General features: G+C 39.3%; 2 protein-coding genes across 3 annotated transcripts in view; both read left to right on the top strand.

Moving 5' to 3' along the window:
• The window catches only part of LOC116038066 (NACHT, LRR and PYD domains-containing protein 3-like), a 1733742-nt gene that overhangs the window by 309217 nt on the left and 1409525 nt on the right, over nt 1-15000 (top strand). The gene's annotated exons all lie outside the window — the stretch shown is intronic.
• Nucleotides 1-15000, top strand: part of LOC116038244 — a 133028-nt gene that overhangs the window by 60850 nt on the left and 57178 nt on the right. For both annotated transcript variants that reach the window (XM_036001607.1, XM_036001605.1), the window contains exon 2: nt 12504-12578. The gene's annotated coding sequence lies outside the window, so the exon portion shown is untranslated. The remainder of the gene's footprint in view (nt 1-12503; nt 12579-15000) is intronic.

Below are 15000 nucleotides of genomic sequence, written 5' to 3'. Positions count from 1 at the left end.
ATAAATACAGGACACAAAGTGACAGGACCCACAGCTGCAGAGGCCCACATGACCATTCATAGCAATTTACACACCTCCACATCACAAAATTGAAAATCTGTCTGTGGTTAACAAAAAAAAAAAAAAGCTGTCTGTACAAAGAAAAACAAGCAAATTTGACCTGAAAATTAAACTTGTTCACTTTTCCTTAAACGTTTTCATGCTGCAGGACTCAACAAAGTATACACCTTTGAAATTTTTTTTTATCGAAAACCTGGTCATCCAGGGGTCATCAATGCATGCCCCATGGGCGACGAGTTTGAGATCGATGACCCAGAGGAAGATCTGGATAAAAAAAGGAATGAAGTGATCGAGCTAAATGACAAGGTTGGGAGGCACAGTTCATTGAATGAAGACGCCATAGTAGATGTTTCGTACTACATGTAACTGCAGCATTTTTTTGATTTGGTAGGTTCTCGCTAACATCGAAAAGGCTTAGGAGCGCCAGAGAAAGACGTATGTGGCCAGAAAGAGGAAAGGCTGCAGAACTGCCATTCTTGCAGAAGGAAACAAAGTTCTCTTGTCTGCCAAACAGAAAATCATTGGTCAAGGCCTGAAGCCTCTCCACCAGGGGCCTTTCACAATCCAGACGATGAATGAAAAGGGGGTGGCCACTATCAACACCAGTAATGGCACCCATAAAGTAAATATAAATCGCCTGAGGCCATATCACAGGAAAACAGGCAAGTGTTACAGTATTAATCAGTGTTGTTGTTTAGCACAGAAAATGTATTGTATCTAATAGAGCCTGGCCGATAGAGGAATCTTTGAGGCCAATACCAATACAACAACAAAGGCAAATTAACGTCTACAGAAGCAGACACAAATCCTGCCCTTGAGGTGGGGTGGATCACTGCTATGCCTTTCCTGGACCAAAGTGGCAAAAAGCCCTTGAGCCTCTTCAGGATGAGCTTGTAAGTCAGATACTATGTTGTCTGTCAGTTTAATGTCAGATTGTTTGGTGTTGCATTTTTCAGATTACAGGATACAAATGTAGTTGATCCAAAGGTTATTTCTGCATGTCTCCATATCATTGAAATTGTTGCAATTATTTCAGCTTACTTATGTCCTGGATACAAATCGTCCAGCTACAGAAGTCCTTGTCAAAGACAGTACCACTGGCCTCACAAGAGAGGATTTCTGGACCCTAGGTTGGAGTCGGTGTCTGGAATCTAACGTGAGTGTGTCATTGTAGTGACTTCATTTGTGTGTGTTTGTACTGTATGTGTGTGTGTGTGTGTGTGTGTGTGTGTGTGTGTGTGTGTGTGTGTGTGTGTGTGTGTGTGTGTGTGTGTGTGTAATACATGTTTTGGCTTCTCAGAAGAAATATGTGGTTATACTGTGTAAACAGTTGATGACACTATAACCTATTTGTGTTTTTAATTTAAATTATATTTATTTTTTTATACTAGATTGGAAATGCCTGTTTCAGGATGATTGGAGAGACCGCGCAAAGACATGTATGTCAATCGATGCATACATAGATATTATACATATTACTACATATTACTAATGTATTTTCTTTTCATCAGAGGAAAAATGTCCACATTGTGGATCTTTACGTGGTCCCTACATGGAAAAACAAAAATGGGAACCCAATGCTGAAACTGGCGGTAGGTTGTCAACGCTTTGCCAAAAGCATCAGATGACAAAATGTTGAGTGTATTGTAATAATAATTATAATATATAATAATTAATAATTCTAATAAACACAGAACAACCTGAGACACAAAGATCTCGTCCTATTTCCTGCTTGGAGTCGGCAGGATGGTGCAGCAGACCACTACCTTCTTTGCGTTGAGTATAACTTTAAATTACCAACTTCAAATTTGGGGATTTCAATTGCAATGAAATGTAACAAATAATGCATTTTCTGCATTAATCCGTTGCAGGTGTTACTGGTAGCTCAGAGAGAGATCCTGTTCTTAGATTCTTTGAATCCCAAAGGGTTTGGAGACGAGGCCTACAGAGCAGTGTTTAGGTTTTGGTTTGACAATAATTACTGGCCTTGTTCTATGGCCACACATGTTCAAAAGTGGTGTTGTTCTAATACCACTTACTTAACCCATTAATGGCCTCAGTAAAAATGTTCATTTCTGAGAAGTTGCGCTTTGAGGATGTGCATATTACTAATGTTATTCCCCAAAACACAAATTTGACTTTGAAATATGGCATGATAGATATGAGCAACCACAACGTAAAGTTTGTTCATAAGAAATGTGGTTGATATTCTGCTGACATAGTAGCCCTGTTCCATGGCTATGTGTTCTACGATATAGGTAGCCTTGTTCTCAGGCTACAAAACAAGTTCTCTAGTTCATTATCTGATCAGTATTCTTATTGTGTGTATCAGAGAGATAGCATGCTGCATTGAGGAGGGACAATGGACAGAGAAGACTGGAGCAGACTTTGAGGTGTTCACATCATGTACTTTTGAAAAAAACAGTACAATGATGTTTCTCTAAATATAATTGTTTTTGGCTTTTACTTTTTAACAGAACTTCCCTACACAGACATCTGGAACTTCCTGTGGGATTTTCATGTTGATGGTAAGACATATTTCTCAATAACATGTTACAGTAGCTCCTCATGATGTTAGTTTTAAGCAAGAGTGACGTTTTGCTGCTAAACACTAAACAGACCCTATTCATCGCTGATTGCAACTATATTTCTGTTTTTTGGTTTTTCACAGTATGCCCTCTGCTTGTGCACCTCAACCCCATTCCCTTTCTCAGAGGTATCCTAATTATCTATCCTTTTTTTTAAGAAATAGAAAAGAAATATGTTAAACAGCAGAGTAGTAATTTTGTGTTTCTAATTGTATTTTTAGAGTGTTATACCACACATAAGGAGGTGGTGGTGTGTGCAACTGTTGGAGAGATTTGGAATAGAAGGGTATGCATATAATCATGTTATAGTCAAGGTTTCAAAGGTATCTATGCAAAGTCTGTTACTATTTCAGAACAACAACTTGAACAAGTACAGGTATTCAGTAGATCATATGGGTCATATGACCGTTGATGAATGAATTTTTGGGGTATTCATTCACTGCAGCTTGTCTCTGACCTTAGCATGGCCCAAGAGCAGCTTCATTATGACAGTTGCCCTGCGTGTAGTTCAACTTCCTGGTATTTTAACCCTTGTGTTGTCTTCCTGTCAACCTTCAAAAAAATATTTTTTTTTTTACGCCTTTTTTTCACAGTTTGTTTTTGCTTTTTCCAACGTTTTAAATTGTAAAATTTTTCTTCTATACATTTTCAGCGCTTATTTCTATGTCCCATATTTTCTGATATAAAACAAAAATTGCAAACGGGCCAATTTGACCCGAAGTCAACACAAGGGTTTATATTATCAATGCACTTCAATCATATAATTTCATTTTAGTTATGGTAAAGTCTTTGCCCACTGGACAAATGAATGTCGGGAGCTCCTTGAGGGAAGGCATCCTCCAGTTTTCAGGCTAAAGAGAAAGCTAGAGCAGGACACTGAGGTTAGTTATCAAGGAGGACCTTATATACATAACAGCTTTTAATGATTTAAGTGCTATGAAAACATTTGTTACAGATTCCACCTTGTTCCTGTATCATTACACTTTTTTTACAAATAACTTAAAGGTATAGTGGAGGATTTTCTTTTTCCGGGTGGATCATCAAAACTATTGGTCCTCCTAGTTGACAATCATTCTGGTGATATGTTTACGTAAGGCCGTCGTGCCCGACCGCTGCCTCCCGCTCTCGGCTGGTGCTGGCTTTTGCGCCCCCGCCCCGACCTCGTCCCCCTCAGCCTCTAGCCCCCCTCCTGGATCTTGGTCGGGATGAACAGGGCACGGGATCGAGTCTGACATAGTGGAAAAAGTGCAAATCTTCTTTTGGAAAGTAGGCTTGTATGAGCCATGCCGACAGCAACTTGTAAACAGAGCGTGCACGAGGACAACTAGGCTTGTGCACGCTCTCTCGTGCACACATTTAATAGGCGTTCCCACTCGGGAGCAGGTAGAGTGTTGCGCATGTGCATTTTTTCAAAAAGTGGAGAGGGCGGTTCTTTTCTAAAATTCGGGAAAATCCTCCACTATACCTTTAATTTATGAACACACTTTTATCACTTCTTTGAATATGTGGATTTCATGGGCTAATACATCTAGTAAAAATGTAATGTGAATAGCTTCATTGGAAGTATATTACCTGAGATAAATGTAAACATGTATAATACTTCCTTTTTCCACTGTAAATAACGCTGCAGATTGACTTGTCCAGGCAAACATGGCGGAGGGGGTCTCTGACAGTGAACGATGCTGCATGGCCAACTCGAGGAAGTTCTGTATTTACCAGACATCCGAGACAGGACTGAGGTGGGTTTAAAAGATAATTTAACACACAAAAACTTAAAAGTTTATTCAATAGTTTCACTGCCCCCGTGTCTGTACAATATATTCTTTAATTAGTTCAATTATGCACTGTCCCAATATGAACATGTCTTTTATGTGGTTAGACTCTTGTACCCAGATGCTGAGTCTCTGCCATGGGTGCAGTGCCAAATGTGCAAGGGCTGGCTGCACAGAGACTGTGCTGGGAATTTTGGTGACCCATTCAACTGTGGATGCACAGATGTGTATGGCACAAAGGTAATACACAATTTAAAAGTCAATTTAGTAGCCTGCACTTCTCCAAGAAAGGCTTAATGAATGTAGACAATATGAAAAAATGTCTGCTGTCTAAAACCATGTCCTGCACAGACAACATTATGTTCCCAAAATAATTTTGCATTACGATAGAGAATATTGCCGTTTTGATCCACAAGCATTGCAATCATATTTTTCAAATCATTCATTGCCAGCTGGGTTATTCTATTGTCTGTAGTCTAAAGATGATAAATGACTAGACCAATACTTTCTGCAGTCACTGTGCTGACTAATGTCTGGTTTGAATTATCTGCAGGATCTTGGCTGCTGTTGAGAATGGAGGGTTTCTCTCAGTGTTCTCCAAAGATCAGATCAAGGTAACTTTTACATAAACTGTGATGTTAGTGATTAAAATCTCTATCAGTGCTTACATGTTCACCCTTTATTGCTTTGGTTTAAGAGCTTACACGATGATCTCGTCAGTGGAAGGGCAAGATCAAATAGGATGTATCTCTGGCAAAACCCATCATCAATTCGGCTAAAACAACATCAGAAGCCAAGGATGCTGATTTTCAGTGAAGAGCGGGTAAATAAAAATGTCATCAGTCATGTATATCTATGTACAGCAGATAAATGAAGTATTGGATGGGTTTACATTTTTACCACTCAGAGAGATCTCCAGAAAATCTGGGAGGCAGCAGGTACAAATTTTACAGACAAAACAATGTTCAATGCACAGCAGCTTTTCTACTGGAAGCATGCTGGGTAATGTGACAACCATCTGACAATGCTACATTCTCCCAGCTTGTCCAAATGTTGTGTGGGAAACTTTAAATGAGGTTTAGTGTGTTTTCCTGCAGTTTTTGGAGTCTTGTGGAGTAAACATGGATATGGGGTCATGGGAGTGGAGGCCCTCTGAAATCTTTCTTTCTCCGCTTTATGAACACATAGACAACATGTTCAAGATTAATTTATTGATTTGTACTTTATTTTCAATAGAGCTTTGAGCTACTGAGGGTCATTGAGGAGGCCACTGGCATTGGGGCAAAAATCAAGAGGGGGGAGATACAACTGCTTGATTTTGTGTTCGATGTCATGCTCCCAGAGGTAAGATGATCAATCTAGCTTTATTCAGAATTGTGAGTAAATTATTGACTTTATCATCGAGTCAATATTTCATCCTTTTGGAAAACAAAAAACATAAAAATGCACTCTTTTGGATGACCGCAAGGTGATTGAATGAACTGTTTTTCAGATAATCATCAAAATGCTCCAGGCAGAAGGAGTGAGTCGACTACAGGCTGAAATCATCATGGCCAGTGGGACTATGTCTTAACCTGTTTGTCACAGTCCGACTTAGTACACTACTCTGACTTTTGATATTTATATTTATTATATTTATATTGTTTTTTCTGACTTTGTATTTTGAGAATGTACCAGCATAATAATATACCAGTTTTATCTGGTGAATTGTAAAGGGCTCAAACACATTTACCATGAATGTAAATACAGTATGTGTGGACTTGATTTTTGTTTCATCAGCTTCAATAATCTGTTACAACTGGTATGTTGTTTTTTTGCTGTAGTTGAATGATGCTCCTGACATGCCTGAAGTCAACTACAGAAATTGGGACTTATGAAAATGGAAGTATTGCACAAAAAGTTCAAGCATTAAAGTATTCTGCAGTAGCAAAGCTTCCCATAGTACAAGGCTGCCATGCAACACATAACTAATTACAGTGTTATTTCTTATGCAATGGAGAGCAAATGAAAAGCCTTTCACCAAAGCCTCTTTCTGAACATCTTTTACAAAAGCCATTTATCCTGATGTCTTAGCCATTTGTTAAATTTCTAACCTACATGTTTGCTGGTTTTCAGTAATGCCATTTTACATTTGTACCTTAAGACTTGAAAATAAAATTGAGATATTAAAAAGAAACAGTTAAAGCAATGTAGTTGATTTCTTGAGATTTGACCTTACTCCAGGACCCAGTTTTCTCATTTGACATACTGCATATCTCAGCACGAGCACTGGATATCAGGGGGGCGCTGACATTCAAGTCATGCACGCACTGCAGGAGCTCAGCTCCATCTCATTCCAAATTTCTACCAAGTCCCTATAGCTTTCTTCCAGTCTGGTTCCTACTTAAACAGATAAGGGCTCCTCCTCACCAGCCCTACACAGGTAGGCTAGACCAGATTTCACACAGATCTGTTTTTTTGCATTTGAGATAGGTACATTACATAGCAGTAATTTATTATTTAGCGTAAGGCATCACATTTTCACGGCATGATCCCTGATGTCAGTTCTAGATTAGAGGCTGAAGTAGCCGACAACGTTAGCAATCAAACAAGCATAGATAGCTAAAACGTTTTTTTGTTCTGTTATTTCCTTTTTTGAAATTATTTCCATCTTCTGTTATTTACGTTTTTGAAATTATTTCCATTTTCTGTTATTTGTTATTGCTTGTAACCGGATCTGGATCCCTTGGCGTTAGGTCGTAAACCGTTTAAATCTGAGCATGCACAGCTCAAATCTGCACTCGACTCACATCGGGTAGTGACACCATTAACAGTCTGATTATTTACCAGAAAATGAGAACCGGCAGCTGATTGGACGAACGCGTCACGTGGGTCTTTTTTCTCCAGAAATTCACAGCCAGACTGTCATGGCGGCTCGTTCAGAATACGATCTCATATTGGACTAAAATAGTTCACCGAAACGTGTTTCTGAAAACATTTGAAGAGAGAAATAGGCCGTGCAGTTGATGAATCTGTCTTCATTTCAGATCAACAAAGGTCAGTTTAACAGATTTTACTCAGATTTTGAGAGACTCATCTGCTCCCCATTTCCTGGTGAGTCCAACTGTCCTGTCTCTGACTGTCCTGTCTCTGACTGTCCTGTCTCCGTCTGTCCTGTCTCCGTCTGTCCTGTCTCCGACTGTCCCGTCTCTGACTGTCCCGTCTCGCTGTCCGTCTCGACTGTCCTGTCTCGCTGTCCCGTCTCTGACTGTCCCGTCTCCGACTGCCCTGTCTCTGTCTGTCCTGTCTCTGACTGTCCTGTCTCTGTCTGTCTGTCCTGTCTCTGTCTGTCCTGTCTCTGACTGCCCTGTCTCTGACTGCCCTGTCTCTGTCTGTCCTGTCTCTGTCTGACTGTCCTGTCTCTGTCTGTCCTGTCTCTGTCTGTCCTATCTCTGACTGCCCTGTCTCTGTCTGCCCTGTCTCTGACTGCCCTGTCTCCTACTGCCCTGTCTCTGACTGCCCTGTCTCTGTCTGTCCTGTCTCTGTCTGTCTGTCCTGTCTCTGTCTGTCCTGTCTCTGACTGTCCTGTCTCTGTCTGTCCTGTCTCTGTCTGTCCTGTCTCTGTCTGTCCTGTCTCTGACTGAACATGTCAGGTCGGCCCAAATGAAGGCCGACGGTTCCTCTGACGGACGACGGCACGGGACACACCGACCAGACTCGAGTCACCGACCTCGCCAGACGGTCCGACGGCCGATTATCAGGCTGGTGTGTCTACTCTTTTATTTGTTTTTACTTTGTACGCAAATTCTCCCAACTTATGTGTGTAATAGTGCTATACAAGGAATCTCTATTGCGGTAGGGATATCATCATCAGTCAGCTTGCTGACGATACCACAATCTTCTTAAAAAATGCAAGCCAGATACCTGTTACCATTCAAGTAATTAACCAGTTTCCAGAGGCCTCTGGTTTATGCCTAAATATTAATAAATGTGAGCTGTTGCCTTTAAAAGACTGTAATATACAAACTATTTGCAACATTCCCATCAAGAAAGGAGTGACGTACTTGGGTATTATTATCTCTAAAGATCAGAAAATGAGATGTCCGTTAAATTTCTCTCCAATCGTTAGAACAACTGTGAACTGAAGCAGTGGTTGCAAAGGGACTTCTCTCTAAAAGGCAGAGTGCTGCTTACCAAGGCTGAAGGATATCCAGGCTAACATACGCAGCTCTCTCTTTACACTTGGATAGTAACATCTGGAAAGACATTGATAGGATGCTTTTCACTTCATCTGGAAAAATCCTATCCATTATATCAAAAAAGTGATGTTATGAATAAATATGAATCTGGTGGGCTACATTTTTTGGACTTTAATACTCTAAATCACTGATTCTCAAATGGGGGTACGTGTACCCCTAGGGGTACTTTGGAGTACTGCAGGGGGTACTTGAATTTTTTGTAGAAATGCTAATTTACAAATATGCATGCATAATTCCTAAAATAATTATACTATAATAATGAATGAATGAATTGATGGATTCTTAACATGTGAAATGTAGTATTTAAATGTCTGTGTTTGAATAAGGTTGTAGTTTAGTGACTCTATCACTGCAGGCGCTGGATTCTTCCTCTTCATAGAGACGCTTTTCTACCTAAATGTTCTGCGCTGGTCAGGGGGTACTTGGTTTAAAAAAGCAATTCAAAGGGGGTACAATATTCAAAAAAGTTTGAGAAACACTGCTCTAAATAATACCTTTAAGATTAATTGGGCTAAGCATTTTCTTAAAAACCCGTCTGGATTTGGACTTTTATTCCCCGTTATATATTCTCTGGTTTTGGTGGTCTGGGCTTTATTTTGAATTGTAGACAAACTCGCTGTAAAACTGTCCACTTTTCACAAGCAGGTCCTCTCAGCTTGGTCTCTTATTTACAAGCATCATTTCTCACCTCACAGGTATCTAATTTGGATATTTTATATAAGAACAAGTCATTTTATTTTGAGAATTGGGTACACGATCAGATTCTGCTGGTGGACCAGCTATTTAATGTAGAGGGGCGACTTTTCTCCTATAGAGACTTTTTATCAACATATAACATTCCAGTTACGCCCAAAGAATTCACAGTTGTATTTGACGCCATCCATCAGGCACAATCATGCTTTTTAAATATACCGGCAGACTTCACCTACTTCTGTCTCTCCCCCCCGATGTGGCTGAATCACCAGTTGGAAGAATCTGTTTTTCCAACTTCCTCATAATAACGAGAACATTCGTGCATTATTTCAGAAAGAAATAGTTTCTATTCCAAATGTTCCATTTTATTGGAGCCGATGTGTAAATGCCATTGATTGGAAAGAGGTTTGGATGATTCCTCACAGATACGTGATAGTAAACAAGGTGAAGGAAGTATCTCTCAGAATGATTCACAGATATTACCCTGCTAATCATTACATGATTACATTTAAAAGAGACATCAACACAAACTCATCTTTTTGTGAAGACCACCCAGAAACTGTTCTGCACCTCTTTTGGCATCGCCCTCACACCACAACGTTTTGGCTAAACCTCGGCAGATTCATCATTGACCATATTTATAAAGACTTTGCTTTATTGTGGAAGGATGTTATTTTTTGCTTTTATAAAAGCCATAGTAAAGAAAAGATGTACTTCATTATACATTCATTAATTGTTTTGGCAAAATTTCACATTCATAAGTGTAAATTCAGCGCTAAAAAAACAAGTTTTGTACTTTTTCTCCATGAAGTTGAACATTATATTAATCTGATTTCTGGCTCAAACAACAAAAAGGCTGTTAAACTGTCAACATATGGTCCTCTTTCTCTTTGTAATGGCCTATAAGGGACTGTTCCTTATTTATTTAAGGGGCCACCGGAGGAGTTTTGTGGACTCAAATCTAAAAAGACGTGACCCTCCCCTCGTCAGTAATAATTTTTCTATGACCCTCCAAAATGATTTGAAAAAGTGGCGTGACCCTCCCTTGCGTGGAAGTTTACACTTAGCAAAGAAGTACAGATGCCATTTGATTTTTACAGCCACGACATACGTTACTAAACCTCTGCATTCTCATCTTACACATCACACTCCTCTGTTATGGTGGGGGGGCATTTCAGTAGATTAACTCACTAACATTGTTATGGTGGGGGGGGCCATTTCAGTAGATTAACTCACTAACATTGTTATGGTGGGGGGGGCATTTCAGTAGATTAACTCACTAACATTGTTATGGTGGGGGGGGCCATTTCAGTAGATTAACTCACTAACATTGTTATGGTGGGGGGGCCATTTCAGTAGATTAACTCACTAACATTGTTATGGTGGGGGGGCCATTTCAGTAGATTAACTCACTAACATTGTTCGCCGTTTAAACAAAGTGGAATAAACATATAAAAGTCCAAATCTACACAAAACCCGCAATCAATTAGTAAGCTGACATCACATTTATATACAGGGCATTTAGGAAACCTTTATTGCACGGTTGGCACGGCAACATGTCCAGACTAGTGCAACAGTAACTTTAGTTTTTTGCGTCCTGCTGCTCCCATCGTCAGCCAGGTAATATTATTTTACTAAAGCAGTATATGAAATCTGATGTATTACCTATCACCATTTAGTTGTTTTGTGTTATTTAAGATATTTATAAATATCTGGTCATGCCAGTAATTATTCCACTCATTTTTTAAACAATGCAATTACCTGTTTGAGCCACCAGGGGGCAGTGTATGGGGTCAGACCATCTGCTAGGGGGCCGAGACCGAGAGCTACATGGAGGAATATGCACCAAACAAGCCACTTTGAAATTTTGCTCTTTTCATGAATAAAAAATCCCCCCCCCCACCCAGACTAAAAAATGTTGGCCCCTAACCCCCCCCTCAGCAAAGAATAAAAAACATGACCCTTAGCTGCACCAATAGTGGAACATCACTTAACATGTCCCGCCTCCTTTATTATAACGCCACCGACTTTATTAAAACCTGAATGACATTCTTATTCTTAGATGTCTGTCTGTGTGTCTCTGTGTGTGTGTGTGTGTGTGTGTGTGTGTGTCTGTGTGTGTGTGTGTGTGTGTGTGTGTGTCTCTGTGTGTGTGTGTGTCTCTGTGTGTGTGTGTGTGTGTGTCTGTGTGTGTGTGTGTGTGTGTATGTGTCTGTGTGTATATCTGTGTATATGTGTGTGTGTCTGTGTGTGTCTGTGTGTGTGTGTCTGTGTGTGTGTGTGTGTGTGTGTGTGTGTCTGTGTGTGTGTGTGTGTGTGTGTGTGTGTGTGTGTATATAAGTGTGTGTGTGTCTCTGTGTGTGTGTGTGTGTGTGTGTCTGTGTGTGTGTGTGTGTCTGTGTGTGTGTGTGTGTCTGTGTGTGTGTGTGTGTGTCTCTGTGTGTGTGTGTGTCTCTGTGTGTGTGTGTGTGTGTGTCTGTGTGTGTGTGTGTATGTGTCTGTGTGTGTATGTGTCTGTGTGTATATCTGTGTATATGTGTGTGTGTGTGTGTGTGTGTCTGTGTGTGTGTGTGTGTGTGTGTGTGTGTGTGTGTGTGTGTGTGTGTGTGTGTGTGTGTGTGTGTGTGTATATAACTGTGTGTGTGTCTCTGTGTGTGTGTGTGTGTGTGTGTCTGTGTGTGTGTGTGTGTGTGTGTGTGTGTGTCTGTGTGTGTGTGTGTGTCTCTGTGTGTGTATCTGTGTATATGTGTGTGTGTGTGTGTGTGTGTGTGTGTGTGTGTGTGTGTGTGTGTGTGTGTGTGTGTGTGTGTGTGTGTGTGTGTGTGTGTGTGTGTGTGTAATGTAATTTAAAGTGTGGTGAGTGTGTGAGATAAGAACATAGAAAGTAAACTAATAAAATCTGTAAACATGTTTTAATGTGTGAATATGATTGGTGGAGCTCTGCTTGTAGTTCCTGATGATGTCACCAGAGGGCGCCATGACGTCATCACCAGCTCAGAGATGAAGACTAACTGGAGACTTTGGGTTAGTTTGATTGGTCTTTATTTTGGTATTTCTCTCTAAAATAACAGATGACAACATTACCAATAATCAGTAACATTATAAATCATCATGTTGTTGTTTGTTAACAGTTAAAATCTGCTTCCTGTCAGGTGGAGCTGTGACTCATCAGGAAACAACTCACCTGAGTTGTTCTACGTCGACATTTTGGACTGTGTGAAGAAACTGTAAGTATCTGTTTGGTACTTTAACACCACGTTAGTCTTTGGTCTCTTCAGGTCAGTTTCTGGTGATTTCCAATCTAATCGTATTGATAAAAGGTTGAGTAGTCGGAGCTTCAGAGCTCTCTGAGGACATCTGGTGGTGAAGTTAAGGATAGCATTGGCTCACAAACTGTTGACAGATATTAGCCATGAATGTCTTTGAGTCGAAGATGAATACATTTTTAGTATGAATTCATGGATAAATAAATAATGACATAAATAACTCAGCCTATTTGGGACTTTGCATAAGTAAAAATGTAATTGCCTTCTCCACAAAAAAAACAATCAAACAATAAAGTTAGGATTTTGGTTGTGTTTGTAAACAAATACATCAATTTGGGAGGGAAATGAATGAAGAACACATTGCACACACATTTCTGTGATTATATTGAGTACGTAGCCTAGAGCAACTTTCTACTAAGTAAACTGAATGTTTCACCAAATCACCAAAAAACCCTCTGGTCCACTTCCACACAGCAAAGCACCCCAGGCCAATGATAAAATACTCAAACACACGCAGATCTACACTCAATTTTCCTTATTTACTACCAAGAATTGGAATGTTTTCTCTTTAGAATTGAAAGTCCTTTTTACATCCAGTTACTAAAATAAACTCTCTTTTATAAACTTTCTACTCGCTATAAACTCTCTTTTATAAACTTTCTACTCGCTATAAACTCTATTTTATAAACTTTCTACTCACTATAAACTCTCTTTTATAAACTTTCTACTTGCTATAAACTCTCTTTTATAAACTTTCTACTCACTATAAACTCTCTTTTATAAACTTTCTACTCACTATAAACTCTCTTTTATAAACTTTCTACTCACTATAAACTCTCTTTAAACTCTCTTTTATAAACTTTCTACTCACTATAAACTCTCTTTTATAAACTTTCTTCTTGCTATAAACTCTCTTTTATAAACTTTCTACTCGCTATAAACTCTCTTTTATAAACTTTCTACTCGCTATAAACTCTCTTTTATAAACTTTCTACTCGCTATAAACTCTCTTTTATAAACTTTCTACTCACTATAAACTCTCTTTTATAAACTTTCTACTCACTATAAACTCTCTTTTATAAACTTTCTACTCACTATAAACTCTCTTTTATAAACTTTCTACTCACTATAAACTGTCTTTTATAAACTTTCTACTCGCTATAAACTTACTTGCAATAAACTCTCTACTATAAACTCTCTACTGGCTATAATAATCGCTATAATAACTAACTTTCCTGACTCTGTTGACTCTTCTACTGCAACAACCCACAAAGGTGCACCCAGTGAACCCATGGATGTATTGAGTGGTCTCTTCAGGGTTAGTTTCTGGCTCTGTGATGTTAAATATAATGTTTCTACTTCTCTTCTTATTTCCTGAGAAAGTGTTCAGGACTCTTGTGATGAAGATCAGAAAGCTGTCTGCAGCAGTTAGTGTCGGTCGTTGTATTCACTGACAGGACTGATGTGGAGACAACATGACTCAGCTCTTTTATTCTCTCACTAATCAACTAATATGGAACTGGTCACTATGAGCTGGTACTCCTCCAACAGGAACTAGTGGCTCTTCTTTATGATGCAACTTTGAGTTCAGATTCACTACCATGTTATTAGTAGAGTCCAATCCTAATCAGGACTCTCTACCAATAGAGCAGGTGGAGACCACACTCTCAGCAACCATTCTGACGTCTAAATTCCTGCATCCAGATATATTAGTATGCACTAATTTAAGTTACTAAATGTTGTAGGTTTCCCCAGAATGAAGTCGTAGCTCGACGCTCTTCTACATCTCCTCGTCTTAATCCACATTAAAACATCCACAGGACCACACGGTGAAAGATTAACTATTTACTTTGACACAAGAACAAATAGACCACTGAACTCCATTCAGACACAGCATCTCTGAGCTGGTGATGACGTCATGGCGCCCTCTGGTGACATCATCAGGAACTACAAGCAGAGCTCCACCAATCATATTCACACATTAAAACATGTTTACAGATTTTATTAGTTCATTTCTATGTTCTTATCTCACACACTCACCACACTTTATACATTACATTTTATTACATTTCATGTATTTATTTGGTAATACTTAATATAAATATACTATAATAAAATGGCCGATACCCCATGTAGTGTATGTGTGTATGGTTCATGTGGTCTAAAGGTCCGTTGGTTCAGTGAATATAAACTCTCCACTGAAGAACAGCTGATGGAAATATAGTTATTTGGAGATAACGTTACTGTTACTGTGATTTAGTATTCTATTATATGAAGTATTGTATATTGTTCCAACTAGTGCAGTGAGCCGTCTGAATGAATGGTGGAGTAAACGGTCTGATGGTTTTTAAATGAATTGAGGACAGACATCTTTAACCACCCT

This window comes from Sander lucioperca, chromosome 5 (genome assembly GCF_008315115.2).
Source record: "Sander lucioperca isolate FBNREF2018 chromosome 5, SLUC_FBN_1.2, whole genome shotgun sequence".
Classification (NCBI taxonomy): domain Eukaryota; kingdom Metazoa; phylum Chordata; class Actinopteri; order Perciformes; family Percidae; genus Sander; species Sander lucioperca.
The sequence above is the reverse complement of the archived record's forward strand: the minus strand, read 5'-3'. Positions and strand labels throughout refer to the sequence as shown.